Here is an 18,755-nt window from a genome sequence, read left to right as displayed (position 1 = left end):
GATCACTTCCCTGCCTTCCAGGAGCGTTGTGAGGTGCTCCCATGCGGAGGGCTAGCTAAGAAACTAGCATGGAAAGATTTATGCTGGGGATGAATTTGGTCAGGGCATCTGGGCTAACTCCCTGACTTTTACATGCTTCTTGAAAGGGTCCAGGCCTTGATTTTATGTCTCCTCTGAAAGATGGTTAGGCACAGCAATGCTCCAGTACCCTGCCTGGCTTTAACCTCAATGCTGATGTGGAGGGAAGAGCGCCCACTGCAAGGAGGCAGTGTCCTTTTAGGATCCTGCAGTTCTCAGGCTGTGCTCTGGGCACCCTGCCTCCGTAGCGGGATAACAGCCTCCTCGCCACCCACACCCACTCTGATGCGCCTGTGTGCACACACGCTACCCTTATACCTGCATCCCACGTGGTTCTGGGGCTGTCGGGTGAAAAAGCAGAGCCCTGTAGGGAGGTGGATCTGGGCCTCGTGTTGCGATAAAGGCCTGGGAAGGAGCCCGCGGCATCTGGCTAACGTTATTCCGGTCTCCCCGCTTTAATGCCACTTCCAGATCCCTATCGCCAGTTAACAAAGTTTCATTCCCCGCAGAAGGGGCCAGCGAGCTGAAATTGGCTGCATTAAAACCCTGTTCCGCTTCAAGGAAGGTCCTAATGGCTGGTAATTGTCTGCTGACAGCAGCAAGAAGGCCAAGGCTGGTGCTGGCAAAGATCGCAGGTGTCTCCCGTCCGAAAGCTCCCACTCTTCTTTCCAGCTTTCTCCACCAGCCCCCCACTTCATTATCTCTCCCACTCCCTTCAACTGCTAATCGCTCCCCCATCCCTCCAGCTGTTTCTCGTTGAGGATCGATTACGGCGCACATCTGGGCCCCTTCGCATTCCCCCACCTCCTCGTGCTGCTTTGGGAACGGGGCGTACTACAGGTGCTGCCTGGCCCAAGGGGTGCGTGTAAGAGTATCCAGAAGACCCTATCTAGCGCTAGAGAGAAACAGAGGTGAGAGAGGGGGAGGAGAGAGAAAAGGGGACCTACACCTAGATGGGAGAAAGAGGGGAAGATTATTTGTGTGAGAGAGAGGGAGAGAAAGAAAGACCCCGACCACACGGCAAGAATGAGCCATTTTGGGTCCCTTCAGTATCTCTCTTATAGAAGCCTAGGTTTGCACGTTGACTTTGTTAGGATCACTTGGTATTAACCTCAGTCTGACACCCCGTCCCCACAAGCCTACAGTCCTTCCGCAATTAACTGCATCAGCAATGCAAACAATCCATGATCCCAGCCTAAGCCATAAAACGCCTGTCCACAGCGCTGTGTTTACCACTGGAGCATCTGCCAGCTTAACCGGCAATGAGCCGCAGGCTAGCTGGATTTTGTATTCACTGCCTTCTCACTCAGTTTGCCCATGAAAGGTCTCTGCCTAACTCCAGCATGGGGATATGGGTTCCGCCTCCCAGCTGGACCCTGGTTCATCCTTTGGGTGAAGTGTCGAAGATGTGCCTTCAGGTAGGTCTACGCTACAATCAAACACCCACGGCTGGCCCGAGTCATAGAATATCAGGCTTGGAAGGGACCTCAGGAGGTCATCTAGTCCAGCCCCCTGCTCAAAGCAGGACCAATCCCCAGACAGATTTTTGGCCTAGATTCCTATATGGCCCCCTCAAGGATTGAACTCACAACCCTGGGTTTAACAGGTCAATGCTCACCAGCCGCGGGTGTTTGAGTTCAGCGTAAACCTACCCTTGCAGGGAATCCCTAGCTCTGAGCAAGTGCAAACTTGGGAGAAGTTTGGATCTGGATCAGAACTGGAGCCCAGCATTAGTGAAAACAGATAGTCCCAAACCCGGGAGGAAGAGGATGAATGGGCAAGTCGTTGAGGGAGTCACCGTTCCTCCCTGGCACATCTCAGGTCTGCAACCATTTGATTTGGTTATTCTGGAAAATGTGCGGCCACTCACATAGATGAAGGGCCTGGTTCCCCTCTCACTTCCACAGATGTAACCCAGGAGTCACCCCAGTGATGTCAGGAGGAGCGTCCCTGGGGCCGAGTGGGCAGGAGTGACGACTCAGACCCCGGCATTTATGGACACATCCGTTTATTTTTAGGACAAAGCACAAGTGGAGGCCAAGGGCCCAGTTCCCACTGACTTTCTCTGCCCTTTGTGTCTTTGGAGCGTTGCCTCCTTTGTGGTTGGCATACCTCAGAAATGAGCATTTTACCCAGTTTTGGCAAACGATCCGTCACCGATACAAGCGTGTTGCTTTCACATTTTACTGAGGGGCATCGTGGTTCAGGGGCAAGGACACTGGGCTCGGCTTCAGAAGACCTGGGTTCTATTCCTGGAACTGCATTGCTGGGTGACCTTTGGCAAATCACCTTCCCAGCTTTGTGCCTCAGTTTCCCTCACTGTAAAATGGGGATAATGCTACAGACCTCCTTTGTACAGTGCTTTGCAATCTGCTGATATAAGAGCCAGGAATTATGCATCCGAAGAAGTGGGCTGTAGTCCACGAAAGCTTATGCTGTAATAAATTTGTTAGTCTCTAAGGTGCCACAAGTACTCCTGTTCTTCTTTTTGCGGATACAGACTAACACGGCTGCTACTCTGAAACCAGGAATTATTGTGTGTGTGTACAGCACTTAGCAGAATGGGGTCCCAGCTTTGGCTGGGGTCTCTAGCTAGTGCTGTAATGAGAATCAAACTAAACTCCCGGAAAGGGGGTGAGTTTGGACTTTGCACTAGGTGGGGCCTGTGGGTGCAAAGCATGTTGGGGGAGGTGCCTGCTCACAATCTTGCATTACTTCTTAAGATATTTTCCTTTTTCTCTGAAAAGGAAAAAAAAATCCCTTATGGAAATTCAGTTTTTGGGGTTTTTTTTAAGTTAATGAATAAATGAACCATAATCATTAGCAATGAACCTCTGACCCTCTGTCATTGGAGGGTACCAAAGTATTTTGGATGCATTTTTTTTCTTTAGTAAATTTAATGCTGGTGAGATGCACTGGGTAGGATAAGGGAGCCCTCTAGCTAACCACAGACCAGATGGAACTTGGCTGTGCAGGGCTCGTCCACTGTCCCCCACTAATACGTCTCACCCACACCCCCTTATTTTGAGGGACATCACTCACCTGAACCTCAGAGTTCCCTGTGCTGCACACAGATGTGTCTTCCCCCTCACTTTTGCTGTGGCCAGTTACTGACACCAGGAGCGCTGCCAGCTTTTCCGCCGCCCCGAAATGCCACCCCCCCAGAGAGGCGGCGGAAGGTCCCGCCGCCGAAATACCGCCATGGTCGCCGCCCGCCAAATCTTAGCGCCCTAGGCGACCGCCTAATGGGTTGCGCCGGCCCTGACTGACACCAGAATCACACAACTGAGGTGGTTGTTAGAGTTATTTACACTCCAGGAAGGAATCCTGGAGCATCGCAAGTTTCATAGACTCATAGGTTGCAAGGTCAGAAAAGGACTGTGATAATCAGCTAGCCTGATCTCCTGCATAAGCAGGCGAGAGAATCTCACCCCGTGAGGCCCATGGTTGAGCCAGAGCATCTCGTTTAGAAAGACACAAGTAAGAATGTTTGCACGCAGTGTTGTTGTAGCCATGTTGGTCCCAGGATAGTAGAGAGACAAGATGAGTGAGGGAATATTTTTTATTGGACCAACTTCTGTTGGTGAGAGAGACGCGCTCTCTCTCTCAAATGCTTGTGCATCATTTTGGACGCTGGTCAGACATTGTAGGCCACATTTGGGCCTTGGCAGGTAGATGATGATGATAGCACCGTACTGGGCTAGGCGCTGTGCAAACAGAATCAAAAGAGCTGACGATCTACGTACCGTCTAAGACAAGAGACCATGGGGTGCTACAGACGAACAGATGGGGGAGCACAGTGAGCCAGGCAGGTCAGCATGATGGTCTCCGCTCACCCCGCTGTCTCACCGTTCTCTGTTTTTTTGTAGGCTACCGGCTTTTTCAAGTGGCTTCCGGGTAGAATGTAGCTTTCCCTTGGTATAGCCCTTTCTGGGAATATTCAGAGCATCTCTCTCTCCCCTAGTGTGCATGGCGGGGGGACGGGCGGGAGAGAGGTATTGTGGGATCTGGATGATAAAAAAAAAGCATCTTTCCCTTGCCTGACTCAGATTCTTTTGTCAAGTAAATGAGGGTTTGTTGCTCCATCTGCAATTCCAGCATGGTTTGAAAACCCCAAGCTAATTATTAAAACGGCCTCCGTGAGCACATCAGACAGCTGGGACCGCAGGAAGAAAACAACCCATTAAAGAGCGCAAATGAACTCGGCGGGTGGGGCTGGGCTGGAATCAATGGCTGTGCGCTGGCGTTCATGTTATATTTATTCCTCGCTGCACTCACGGCTCAGCCCCCTTCGGAGAGGGACTCTAATAGCATTTCCATTTGTCGCCAGAAAGCGTTGGAAGGAACGTGGCCTCTCCCAGGCCGGCCCGCCGGTGGTGAGGCAGGAAGCCGACGCCTTTCCTTGCCAAAAAAGCATTTCCCCAGCTCGTGTCTGTCTGATTTGGTGGGGGAGCCCGGATGGGTTTCTTTGGCCTTCGGTGGCGGCTGCCCGACGGCCCCTGTGCACTGATTGGTCGTGGTTTGCTGTGCGCGGCGTCCATGCCGCGAGAGACACCTCCACTGTGGGCAATGACTAGGCTCCGCAACCTTTTTGTGGCCATGCTCCGCGGAGAGGCCGTGGAGACTGACCCCGTAACGAGATCCCTTGAGGGCCGGGCTGTGCCCTCTGTCCCTGTTCAGTCTCTCAGGATGTTGGTCTGTCACCTTTCACCAGGGCCTCTTTAAACCCTTCCCCCACAAAACCCCCTGAGAGCTCCATCCTGCAAGGGCTTTGGCCCCGATCCACAAAGAGATTTAGGTGCCTAACTCATTGAAAGCTGTAGGAATTAGATGCCTGAATTCCATGGAGGAGCTGGGCTTGAGGGCCTTCAACTCGCATGGAAGTCCGTGGGACTTCAGGGCACTCAGCACTTGCAGGATCGGGCTGCATTTGCTCACAGCCAAATTCTAGGGCTCTTACGTCAATTGTGATTTCAGTGGGACGACTCCTGGTCTATGGTGCTATCCAGTGTCGGCAGGGGTATGAGAGTCTGGCTCCAGGTCTGCTAGGCAGAGCAATTCAACATGGACCTGTGTTCAGTCCTCCCTTTAAGTGTCAGTGACCAGTGTGCTTTGGGACAGGGGTCTCTATTGATCGGTGCATATCCAGTCACGGGGACAGGCGTCTGCCTAGGGATCGGTGCGTATCCAGGCATGGGGACAGGCTTCTGCCTGTGGATCGGTGCATATCCAGGCACAGGGACAGGCATCTGCCTAGGTATCAGTGTGTATCCAGGCACGGGAACAGGTGTCTGCCTAGGGATCGGTGCATATCCAGTCACGGGGACAGGCTTCTGCCTGTGGATCGGTGCGTATCCAGGCACAGGGACAGGCGTCTGCCTAGGTATCGGTGTGTATCCAGGCATAAGGACAAACATCTGCCTAGGTATCAGTGTGTATCCAGGCACGGGAACAGGCGTCTGCCTAGGGATCGGTGCGTATCCAGGCACAGAGACAGGCGTCTGCCTAGGAATCAGTGTGTATCCTGGCACGGGAACAGGCATCTGCCTAGGGGTCAGTGCGTATCCAGGCACAGGTGTCTGCCTGTGGATCGGTGCGTATCCAGGCACATGGACAAACGTCTGTCTAGGGATCGGTGCGTATCCAGGCATGGGGACAGGTGATGGGTTTGTATCCAGGAACAGGGACAGTGTGTGTATTGCATGCCTGTGACTTCACGAGCTAGAGTCCTGCTCTTGCCCTGGTTTGCTCAGTTACTTCACACGAGGTATGGGAGAACTTTGCACTCTCCATCTGTGGCTGCGATCCTTTTGGAACAATGGCACTTAAGTCTCCACTTCCCTCACAACTCGCAGCTGGTCTGAATACCCAACCATGCTCCTGTGACCCATCCAGCACTGAGGACTCTGTCTCCCTGCCAGGCTTCCATCAAAGATGCTGGCCGTAGGTTTCCTCTCTTTCAGTCCAACGGCCCCATGAAATCCCCCTTGGCTCTTTATGACTAGGAACCCTTCACTTGACTGACAGATGCATAGACAAACCTGACGGCAGGGCTGCTGCCTGGGTGGGTGGCTGTTTCCACGGTAATAGCAAGAGGGTCAGAGAGAGGTCTGGGATGTTTTAGTCTTCCTGTAATATCCTTAATTGCCCATTTATTTAGTGCAATTAGTCCCAGGTGCTTGTTCTTGTCTGTGTGACCCCTAGCAAATGCATCTTTAGCCCTGCTGGGCTATTCTGAGCTGCCTTATCGATCAGTTTCCTGCCAAGGTGGCGGAATCTATCCGAGTTCTAATGTAGGCATCATGTGATGTGTTCAGTGCATGTGCTTGTGTGTGCCTAGGCATATACATCTCAAGTGCAAAGCCACCCCTAGGCAGTGAGGCATTGTTACATTGACCCCCTGCAATGTCAGCCAGGCCCTGTCCCACATCCTGTATATTTTACAGTATGTACATTGACACCGGACATTAATGCAACTTTTGCAGATTGTCACGAAATTTTACCAGCCCGGATTCATCATCCAACCATCACTGGCAGGTCTGGGGATAGTGTAGCGATGACTGACGATATTGTATCTGCTGTACCTCGGAAGGACATTGCTGCCTTTAGTCCCAAAATTAACTACATGCCACAATAAATCTCCTTACTTTTGTTGTTGCAAATTATTTGCATCTGAAATGAAGAATCAGAAAACTGTGGAACTTACACTGGGCCCGGCAGGACCAATCCAATTTGTCCCGGGATCCTGTTTCCGTCAGTGGCCAGAAGCAGATGCTTCAGGGGAAGGTATAAGAAACCCCTATACTGGGCTGACGTGGGATAATTTGTCCCTTCATAAAGGCCTCATCCTTATCCCAAACAGTTAGAGGTTGCTTTAAGCCTTGAAATATTAGGTAGTATCTGCCTTCTGATTTTTTGTTTTGTTTTAGGTATTACAACTCTGGATATTCTTGTTATCCATATAAATATCCAAAACCTCTCTGAATCTTACTAAATTCTTGGCCTCAATGGCATCATGTAGCAGGGAGTTCCACCGTCTAATTACACGTGTGGAAAAGTATTTCCGTCGTCAGGAACTCCTTTTTGAGGTCACAGAGGGAGTCATTCACATGAATGGAATGAATTCCAACGTGTTTCAAGTTTCCTCCATGAATAATTTTGGTGCAGCCTGTCTTTTAGGTCTTCATCCACATTGTGTCCCACACTTGGCCCTGGTCAGATTAAGAGGTTTGCAATTTGCCTGTGGTGAGAATTGCACAAGGCTGCTTTAATGGATTTCTTGTTTAGATTTTAAAAGGAAATCAAAGAGAAACTACTGCTCAGATTGTAAGATCTGTGGAGCCGGGTACTATATTTTAGTTTAGTGTTTATACAGCGCCTAGCACAGGGATCGGCAACCTTTGGCAGTGGCCCACCAGGGTAATCCCTCAGCAGCCAGCACATCCCTCAGCCCGCGCCATTTCCCGCAGCCCCCATTGCCCTGAGACGGCGAACCGCCGCCAGCGAGAGCCGCGATCGGCCAAACCTGCGGACGCGGCAAGTAAACAAACCGGCCCGGCCCGCCTGGCGGGCCACATGCCAAAGGTTGCCGATCCCTGGCCTAGCACAATGGGTCATGGGCCGTGACTGGGGCTCCTAGCGGTTACCCCAATACAAATAATAAACAATAATAACTACTGACATGAAATACAGATGTGCTGATTATGTGGAAGCAGCCATAGCTTTTTCTAGTTTCCTGCCTTTTGTGTATTTGAGTTTGTCTTTTTCATGTTGCACTAGTGGAGAGAGGTTTTTTGCATTTAATTACCTACCTTTTTAAAGCAAAAGATGACGAGGAAAAGGAAACAAAACAAAACAACAAAAGCCAAGAACTATTTGATGTAGGGAGCTTAGAAATTTCCTGAGCTAGAATTGTCCAGCTAATGATGCTTCCTAAAGTCTCTCTGTCCAGATGTCTCTTTACTGTTGCTGGTCAGGAACCGGAATTTCGGTTCCATGGGAAATTCTGACATTCGGGGAGGCGGGAGGGTGGTTACGCTTTGGAACAAAAAGCAACATTTTGAAATTTGCTGTGAAATGAAATTTTTAAATATATGGTTTTGGGTCAATTGAAACATTTCATTGTGATCAATATTGAAACGTTTTGTTTTGATTTAGACTCTTTAAACATTTGTTGTTATACAATAAAATAAAATACTTTTAGAAACAAAACAATCAACATGTTCTGTTCTGAAAATACGGATATGATCAAAACGCTTTGCTTGGGATTTTTTTTTTCCCAAATGAAATTTCAGCAGCCAACATGTTCCCCAGAAAAGTTTTGATTCTGACGAAATGGCATTTTCTGACAGAAGAAAGTTCAGCTGGAAAATTGTTAAATTTTCAGCTTAATCAACAGAATCAGGTGTCCTTAAAAAACATCCTGAGTATGGGTGGACTTGGCCGAATTTGATTTTTATTTTGTTATAATTTTGAGGATGTTAATTTTTCAGCATTTTTTTTATTTTTATCAATTAACATTTTCACGGTCGTACAAAATTATGGGTTTTAAGCCATTTTTTTTCTATCTTTGATTTGAATGTTCACAGTTCGGGGAAATTATGTGGCGGGAGGGGTCAGACAATGGGGGCGGGACAGGCAATAATTACATATACAAATACAATCCAAGCAACACATGAGCCGAGGCAGATTAGGGGTTTGTGGAGCCCTGGGCCAGAGCAAGTGGGGACCCCTCCCCACCCTTTCCACCTGCAGTCCCCCCACCCTCCGGCGCTCCTGCTGGGGAAAGGGGTCGGGGCGAGGAGGCTTGCCCTGCCCCCTCCCCCCACCCAGTACTCCTTCTGGGAAATGGCGTCGGGGCATGGGGCCTTGCCCTGCTCCACCTGCCCAGCGCACCTGCTGGGGAGCATGGTCAGGCCGTGGGGGCTTCCCCGGCAGGAGCGCTGGGTGGGCAGGGCGGGGAATTGGCTGGGGCCCCTGGGTACGGGCCTCATTGGCCCAGTGGCTAATCCGCCACTGCACACGAGCAGAGAGAACAATGTGACCGGCGGCTAATGTCCGTGTTGTAATTGCAGATTGGCACCTTTTACCACATCCCTTCTACTGAGCAGAGCAGTCTCTGATGCAGCCCGGGAAAGATCTGAATTGTGCCTTCGCTCAGCAGAACTGGAAACTCAGTAGGGCAAGCCGGACACGGCTCTTTTGTTGTTGTTGTTGTTGATGCGCAGGGGCCGATGCACCAGCCGTTCTCGCAGGCTCCTCGGAGGAACAATCTGGGCCTTTGTGCAGGCTGAGAATGTCCTGTGAAAAGAAATCTCCCCCGAAATGACCAGTGGTGTCACTAATCATCTGGGCTCTTTTTTGTCCTGAAGGGCGTAGTGCAATCTACTCCGCCCAGAAGCAACTGGCACAGTTCAGGACAAGGCTCTTCCCACACTGATCTTTCGGTGGGCAGGGTGGGGGGGGTGTGTGGTGGGGGAATGGAGCCTCAGAAGTCCCCACGTGGTCAAGTTTTATTGGGAGAGGCGGCGAGAGGCGCTGAAATGGACGGAGCGGAATGAGCGAGCACCTGAGTGGCTGGGCCGTTATCTGAAAGGGCAGAAATAAGACTGGGAACAACGCAAGGGGAAGTGACGCTATCTAGCCCCGCGCTGACGAGGGGGCCGATCCCGAGGTGTCCCCTTTTGGGGAAGAGCCCCTGTCTCTCAAGCGCTGGCTAAGGCCTTTCACTCTGGTTTGACACACTGGACCAGGGTTTGCCCCCAGACGTGGCTGTGATTCAAAGGCCCAGTTGCCTCTCTCTAGACAGAGGGGGAGGACTAGTAACGGGTGAAGCTCGGACCTGCTGTCTCACGGAGCCTCTGAATATTTGGCTGCTTCTCTGAGCCTCTGGGGCTGGGAAAACTGGGCTGGGAACCAAAAGTCATCGAAGCTCCCTAAAAGTGGGGCGGTCACGGGTGCCTAAACTGTGGCCCCACCCCATCCTGCCCCTTTCCCTGAGGCCCCACCCTTGTACTGCCCCTTCCCCTGAGGCCCTTCCCCTGTGCCGCCGCTTCCCCCCAAGATCCCGCCCCCCGCCCGTGCCTCTCTGCCCTCTCCCCCCACCCCGTCGCTCGCCCTTAGGGCCGGTAAAAATTGGGGCAGAAGCTGTGGGGGAAATGAGAGAGAAGGTGACTAGTAATTTTTAAATGTTGAGATTAGGTTTAGGTTGACTCTACTCCTCCCTAGATGGGCATGGGGTGACTTAGACTGTAGTCCAGGCCTGCGAATAATAATACCTCGCTCTAAGATAGCATTTTTCATCCAGAGAGCTCAAAGTGCTTTACAAAGGAAATCAGGAGCATTATCCCCATTTTACAGATAGGGAGACTGAGGCACAGCAAAGGGAAGTGACTTGACCAAGGTCACTGAGCAGGTCACAGCCAGGAATAGAACCCACATCTACTGAGTGCCAAGCCAATGCACTAGCCACTACACCACACTGCCTCCTGAGTGAAGCTAGCTTGTGATGCTGTATGGGGAGCAGGGCATATCAGTGGGCATGGGGACCCAGAAATACTGTGGACCAGTAAGCCCTTCTTTGCTGGCTGCTCTCTGATTTTGCCATGTGTCGCCAAGTCTTGTGCTATTTGGTGTTTTGCTTTCTTAAAGCCCTAGCTCCCAGAGTCATGTGATTACACCAGAATCTCAGCTTTCATTTAAGAAAAAAACAAGGCAAGTTCTAGCCCTGGTGGCTGCAGAGAGAAGCTTGAAAACCATGACCTGTAAAGGCTCCTAAACCGGAAGATGAATTAAAAGAACCTAACAAGCATTACTTCTTAAGCGCTCGTGATGTTTTGGGAGAGGCCTGGTCCTTGGACCCACGGGGGGGGGCGGGCGATGCTGCAGTCAGTCTCTGCATTTGAAAGGCCAGACTCCCTAAACAGAGACATCTTTGTTCTGCTACTGTCTGTCCCTGCCAAGAACAAAACCCAGGTTTTCCAGCAAGATTCTCAATGGCCTAGTCCACCCTGCCAAGGCCCAGGGATAACTTGGGTAGAGGACTAGAAATTTAGCGGGCACAACTACATTGCGGCTGGGAGCGAGCGAGGGCAGAGGTTGTGGCATGGACCAGCTGCTCATCCCCTAGGCACAGGTCCAAGCTCGGGTGGCTTGCTCAAGCCGGCTGCCCATGCCACAGCATCCAAACGGTTCGTTTTAGCACACTTGCTCGAGTTGAACTAGTGCGATTCCGTCTATCTGGGCTGGGAGACACGCTCCCAGCTGCAATGTGGACATACCCAGCGGGTCCCATTCAGCGTTGCCCTGCAGCCCCTTTGCATCAGCTAGGCTGGCACACTGGGGCAAAAGGGACCGGGGCATCGGCGCTGACTTTTATTTTCCCCCGGGGGTGCTCCACCACCGCTCTGCCCTGAGGCCCTGCCCCACTCTGCCCCCTCCTGCAAGGCTCCGCCCTCACTCCGCCTCTTCCCATCCTGCTCCGCCCTCTCCTCCAAGGCTCCGCCCTCACTCTGCCTCTTCCCATCCTGCTCTGCCCTCACTCCGCCTCTTCCCATCCTGCTCCGCCCCTCCTCCAAGGCTCCGCCCTCACTCTGCCTCTTCCCATCCTGCTCCGCCCTCACTCCGCCTCTTCCCATCCTGCTCCGCCCCCTCCTCCAAGGCTCCACCCTCACTCCACCTCTTCCCATCCTGCTCTGCCCCCGCCCACCACTCACTGCTCTCCCCCAAGCCCCTCCCTGAGCTGCCGAACAGCTGTGGCTGGTGAATGCTTAGTGTCCACTAATTTTTTTTCCATGAGTGCTTCAGTCCCGGAGCACCCGCGGAGTCGGTGCCTATTGACTGGGGAATCCTGCCCCCCCCCCCAGGGAACCCCATTCCCACACCTAGAGCTGTTGTCTCCACACCCTCCCGCAGCGCAGGAGATCCAAGGCAGGGCCAGGCCGAGGAGAGATGAGGCAGATCAGGGAAGGAGGCAGGGCATGGCCAAGTCTGGCTTGCTGCCTGGTGATTCTGCACCCCCGCAAAGCCCCGTGGAGCTCATTGCGCCAGGGGTGGGATGCCTCAGCCCGCACTGGCCCCCGCTGCCCCTGAATATGGAAGGCTCCACCTGCCTCCCCTTGAATCCACCTCAGTGAGTCCTCCTGACTCCTCCAGCATGGCGAGTTGGATTTGCCTCCCGGACAGACCCAGTAAAGGGTGCAGGGCCCCCACGGATCCCCACCAAGATCCACCCAGATTCGGTGTCGGCAACAGGAGGACACAGCCCCGCCATCCCTCCAAACCGGCTTTGCGTCTGTTTTCAGCAAGTCTCTTCCCAATGACCTGAGCGGCTGAATTCCCCCACTTGGCGAAGCGCGACGGGCTACGTGGCAGAAAAGGTGCGATCCAGGGCCAGGAGGGTTGTTATTGTTCTTAGTGACTACACAGGGACTCGGGGGAGTCGTCCTGCTTAAAGGGTCTGAGGGCAGCTGGCATTGATCAGCTCTGTCCAGAAGCCACACACGCTACTCCTCCCGCCTCCGTCCCCTTTCCAGGCTGCTAAAGTGATTCCAGACCTTTTGTTCTCAGCGTCCAGAGAGATTCTCCGAGCAGCTTTTTTCAGTTGCCGTTGCAGGTCTCCAAGGCCCTCTCTAGGTCATAACAGCAGCTCAGATGTTGTTTGCTTTAAGAGAGCGAGAGGGTGAAAATATGATGCTGGCCACGTCGATGAGGGAGGGGTCCTGAGTCGTGGGTGTTTTTCCCTTCCCCCTGCGTTCGATACATGATGGTGAGAAAGAACAACCAACCTCTGCTGGATCCAGCTAGACGGGCGCTCAGCGATGCGGAGAGCAAATGTAAATAAATCAAAATAAAAGAGCGGGGACGTTCCAACGGCGCACCCGAGCCTTAGAGCGGAGTAAGAGGGGCGATTTGGAACGTCTGGTTTTCTGGCGCGCTGGGCTCCGGGCTGCTGCTAACCCTCGCCTCCTGGCGTCTGCGACGACGTCGTCACATTCGCCAGTCTCTGCCCCCATTTTAATCCTATAGGCCGTATACCAAGGCCAAGCTTTTCAGACGGGATTTGGAGGGGCCTCCATTTCCGAGTGCTCAACTTGAGACCAAGTTGGATGGCCAGGTGCTCAAAAATGCCTAGGGTAGGATTTCACACACACCCCTACTGCCGCAGGCTGATGTGGTTGCCAGGAAGAAGCAGAAAGTCTGTGTGGCCGGAACATGAGCCAAAGACTCAGGCTCTATTCCCTACTTTGCCAGAGCCTTCCTGGGGCAAGTCATGTGATCTTTTGGTGCCTCAGTTTCCCCATCTGTAAAAGGGGGATAATAGCACTGCCCTACCTCACAGCAAAGATTCTGAAGTAACCTGATACTACCCTGAGGGGGGCCAGATAGGTGCTTAAGATGGATGGCTGCTAAAATGGGGCTTGGGGAGAATTCCGTGCTATGATCATCATAGCAGGCCCCAAGCTATGAGCAGCCCTGGGGAGGCTGTTGTAGCATAGAGCGGCCACCTGGGCTGCTCTAAGTTATGCTGGTTGCCATTTTGGCTTCCACAGTAGCCTAGCATTATGAGGGCAGAAAAGTGGTGAAAAGCCGCATTTGCCCTCCTGCCCCCAGGAAGGTGCCGCATAGAATCTCACCCCAGTGTTCGCAAACCACAAAGACGGCTTTTGGAATTTGCCCTCTCGTATCACCCAGCAGCCTTTACTCCTCATCCAAACAGTCACCATCCTTCTTTAAGGGCCTGCTCCTGCTCTCATTCAAGTCAATGGGATTTTTTGTTGTTGTTGTTGCAATTGACAAAGGCAACAGCCTGGGTCCCTCAAGGCAGCATAGTTAAGTGCCAGGGATGGAGCTGTTTACAGCCATGTCCTTTGACTCTTAGAGCTTCTAAGAGGAAACCAGGATTCTCTGCCAAATGCACTTCCATTGGTCCCCAGGTACTTCCTCACCAATATCTCCCCCCCAGCATCTCGTCCATCTGCATATTTCCAAACTCTGGCACTGACAACAACCGGCAGATCTTTGCGCTTAAATCTTTTTGCTGCTTATTCCCCCGTAAACCGAAATTTCAGTGCGCCTTAATTGTCTGCCAGTTGATTCCCTAAACTCCCCGCTGACACACATCATGTTTAATTTGTAGATATTGGGGACGTGGCGACACGGGGGCTGTATAAGCCCATCTTTAACTCATCAAGTCTCAGAGTTCCAGCCTGGAAGTGCACTTAGCGAGTCAGGAAAAGGCTGCTGAGAATAGACACAATGTCATTATTCCTTTTTTTTTTTTTTTGCACCGATTCCTAATTATATCTGCTCCCTTGACAAGTCTAAAATGCTTTTTGCCTACCTGCCCCAGCGCTGCAAATTCTACCCAGGACTCTGCTGCCAGTGACAAAAGGTGAGATTTAAGGCACTGTAGGGGGGTGGTCACCCCACTCCTGCCCTGAAGGGTTTAAAACCGCCCTGGGAGAGGGCTGTTGTGGGGAAAAGCTAGGCTGATTGGGGGAAGCAGCCACAGTTGGGGCCACACCCCAATCAGGCCACAGCTGGCCTTATAACATAATCCCAACTACACATATAAAATGATGGGGTCTAAATTAGCTCTCTCAGGAAAGAGATCTTGGTGTCATTGTGGATCGTTCTCTGAAAACATCCATTCCATGTGCAGCGGCAGAGTCAAAGAAACGAACAGAATGTTGGGAATCATTAAGAAAGAGATAGATAATAAGACAGAAAATATCATAGTGCCTCTATATAAATCCATGGTTATATAAGGCCAAGACTACAACAGGGTTCAAAAAAGAACTAGATAAATTCATGGAGGATCGGTCCATCGATGGCTGTTAGCCAAGGTGGTCAGTGATGCAGCCCCATGTTCCGGGTGCCCCATAATCTCTAACTACCAGAAGCTGGGGTTGAATGACAGGTGATGATCAATAGAAAATGCCCTGTTCTGTTCATTTCCTCTGAAGCACCTGGCATTGCCACTGTCAGAAGACAGGACGCTGAGCCAGATGGACCATTGGTCTGACCCAGTGTGGCCATTCTTATGATGGGGGAATTGATGCACAAGGGATATTAAATGACCGGCCTGCGGTCACGCAAGAAGCCCACAGCTCAGGTAAGAATTGACCACAAGTCTCCTAGCTTCTTAGCCCAATTCCTGCACCGCTAGACCGTCCTTGCTACCCTTTTGCTCTAGACTGTCCTCTTTCTGTCTCTTTTCCATCCCAAATTCCACGGGACATGTCATCAGAATGTTGTATGTTCACGAGAAGACCAACTGCTAAGATCCATCCTTTGCAGTCCTGCAAAGAGAATGCCAGGACAGGCTGCTGTCCCAGGACAAGTGTTCCTGTTCTCCTGCCCTGCAGAGATGCCCTGGAGTTCCTCCTTGCGTTTCACAGGCAGGGTGTGTGTGTGCTGATGTCAGTTCCTGAATCAAGGGCATTGAAACAATTTCTTCTGGTGTGGGGAGCGACTGTGCTTGAGCGAATCACCACCGCTCCCCAATACAGTCTTAACTCCACTTCCTGCTTTTCTCTGGGGGACCTTGACTTCAGGGTGAGGAACAGCAGGGACTTGAATTCCAGCTCCATTCAGCAGAGACCACGGTGACCCGGGTGGGGCTCCTGCTCTCCTCTGGAAATTGAGCCAACCCTTCAAGGGCCCCTGCGCAAGCCCCTGGAGATGCCACCATCATTCCCACATGGGCCGTCAGCACCACTGAGATGCGTGTGACTTCAAGAACGGGATGGAGGAGCGTATGGTTCAAAGGAAGTGAAATAGTCTGGGAGAGATTCAACCTGCACTTCTGCAAAGAGAGGCCATAAACAGTGCAGACACCGTTGGGTTGGGGGACACACTGCATTGTTCCAACCAAAGGGGGCATATGAAGGGTGGAGTCAGGAGTGGACGGGGTTGTAATGTGGCGTAACGACGCTGGGTTATGGATGGCTCGAGACTGTGGAGCAGTCCCCGGGAGGCAGCTGTCCATTTGAGCAGTCCCTGGCTGCAGGCTGCACCAACCCTCTGGAGCAACCCCAAATCCCCAGGGCACAAAGACTGTGGAGGAGCCAGACGGTGGAGGGGCCCTGCTCCCCATCACCCTCGGCCTACACCTTGGCACAGCGCAGAATCTCAGCGGCTGTATCTGCGTGTAATTGCCTGGGTCAGGCAGAAGGTCCTTGTTCGTGTTACTGTCTGATTTAGGTGGATTATGCTTCAGGCCAAGGCTCTGTTAGGAATTCTTCTCCAGGAGACACAAAGTTCGTGCCCGGAGTCTTTTCATGAACAGCAAAGAGGTGAGAGGGGGCATCTCTCCCAGACGGGACCTTTCAGCAGCCCATTAGAGAAAGCAGCAACAGTAACAATCAGAAATAATGAGCCGCCGATGAAACAAAGATGAAAAAACAGCTCCGTTAATGGCTGAGCACAAAGGGGACTTTGAAGTTTATTGGAGCCAGACCCAGAGTCCCTCTGACAGATAAAGCGACCCCAGGATGGAGGTTTCCTGATCCCTCCAACGTGAGGTTTGAGGACTGACCAGAGATGTAACAATCTTGGATTCATAAAAGGGAATTAGAGCAGGGCAGCTCCAGGGGGGAACAGCTCAGGAGACACCAGCCTGAAGAATCATCTCTCTGCAGAGGTCAGCTAGTGTGAGAATTATGATGCATGAAGATTCGGTGCAGGGCTGGATTAACTCTCCTGTGGGCCCAGGACTATTAGATTTTGTGGGGCCTCTGGGGGTTTGGAGTGGGGAAGTGGGCTCAGGGCTGGGGCAGGGGATTGGGGTGTGGGAAGGGGTGCAGCTCCAGCTGGGGGGGGGCTCTGGGGTGGAGCCAGGGATGGGACAGGGGGTTGGGGTGCAGCAAGAGGTTTGGGGTGGGAGTTTGGGTGCAGGAGGCGGCTCAGGGCTGGGACAGGGGGTTGGGGTGGGAGTGCGGGATCTGGGAGGGAGTTTGGGTGCAGGAGGGGGCTCCGGGCTGGGGTAGGGGGTTGGGATGCAGGAGAGGGTGCAGGATGTAGGCTCCGGCCAGGAGGCATTTACCTTGGGTGGAGGGGCCAGGCTGCTCTGTGTGGTGCACGCCTCCTGTGCCCACCTCCGCAGCTCCCATTGGCCACAGTACCCGGCCAATGGGAGCTGCGGAGCCGGGGCGGGGCAGCGCACAGAGATTCCCTGAACGCCCCTCGCCTAGGGGCCACAGGGGCACATCGGTGAGCTGGTGCTCGTGGCTCCAGCCCCAGGGGGACACTGAGGCTTGGGGACCGGTGTCCGGCCCACGGCAGGGAGACTTGCCCCGGGCCGGATGAAAAGAAGCAGCGGGCTGCATCCGGCCTGCGGGGCCTCCCTTAAGAGGGAGCCCCTAAAGCCCCTGCATTAATCCAGCCCGGGATCGGTGGCAAGGATGGACCCAGACTCTGCTGTCAGTTACATTGATGTAAATCTGGAAGAAAACCATTGAGTTCAGCAGAATTCCACCAGTAGAGTTTAGGCCACTAATTCGGAAAAGTGTCCCAAGCAGGGGACTGGAATGGGCGTCCAGATGCCTGGTTTATATTCCCAGTTATGCCGCTCATCAAGTCACTTTCCCTCCCTGCTTCTGTCTTGTCCAGTTAAACTGTAAGCTCTTCAGGGCAAGGACTGTCCTAACTCCGGACAGCACCTACCACCACGGCCTGAATGCCGTTGATGCCTAGGCGCTACTGTGATATTTCTTCCACCACTAATAAGATTTGAGCAGAGATTAAATTCCCAAGGCAGAAGAGGACTGCCACTAGATACTACATCTCCTGGGCACAAGAGAAAAAGAGTAGGCCAGGAATCCTGTGATTTCCAAGAGACTATTTCATGTTGGGCAGCGTGGAAGTCACTGAGAAATTAGCTGATAAAGACCGCCCTGGTGTCAGATAGTGAGTGCCATGAAATCTGTTGCAGTGTAACGGGGAGGAGGTATCTGAGCTGGATTTGAGTGTCTAGCTGAAACAGGACTTGGGTGCAGCTGATGGGAAGAAAATATCCCCCCCTCGATGAGTGCAGAGCCTGGAGAAGATGGACCTGGGTACGGGCTCTGGATATAACGAACCCCTTGAAGAACAAGATGTTTCTGAGCTGAATTTCTCAGCCTATCCTGGGACGGACTCGGGGCGCAACATCCACTGGGAGAAAAGACATCTGGGCGGGGTTCCTCTACAGTGGAAGCCAGGCTTGACGACTCCCAGGAAAGGGAGACGTGCCTGGAAGGGGTTTCGGCACTGCCCTGGAATTGCGTCTGTCTCTGTGTACAGCACCCCCGGTGGGGAGGACGATTTCTGTTCCCGCCACCAGCACAGTAAGAGAAGGTGGCTTCACAGCTGTGAGATGGAGGGTACACAGAGGAACTCTTGGATATATGCTGAAAGGGGAAGACAGTGTGTGTATGTGTGTGACACTCATCCACCCCCTTCCACGCACACACAAAACCCCTTCTCTCTACCTCCTGTATTATGGCTTCTGCTATCTGCACTGGAGAAGGTACATGTGGTGGAACTATCACCATCCATGACCTGGCTGCTGGCCCTGTGCAGGATTTATTACAGCGTGATTAGAACAGTTCACGGCAGCCTCCTTCCTCAGCGGGCTCCGCATTAGGGAGGGAGCTCAGTTTTCAAACTGCTGCTAATTGAACAATCTGCCAGGC

This window comes from Malaclemys terrapin, chromosome 25 (assembly GCF_027887155.1).
Source record: "Malaclemys terrapin pileata isolate rMalTer1 chromosome 25, rMalTer1.hap1, whole genome shotgun sequence".
Taxonomy (NCBI): domain Eukaryota; kingdom Metazoa; phylum Chordata; order Testudines; family Emydidae; genus Malaclemys; species Malaclemys terrapin.
This window is presented reverse-complemented; position numbering follows the sequence as displayed.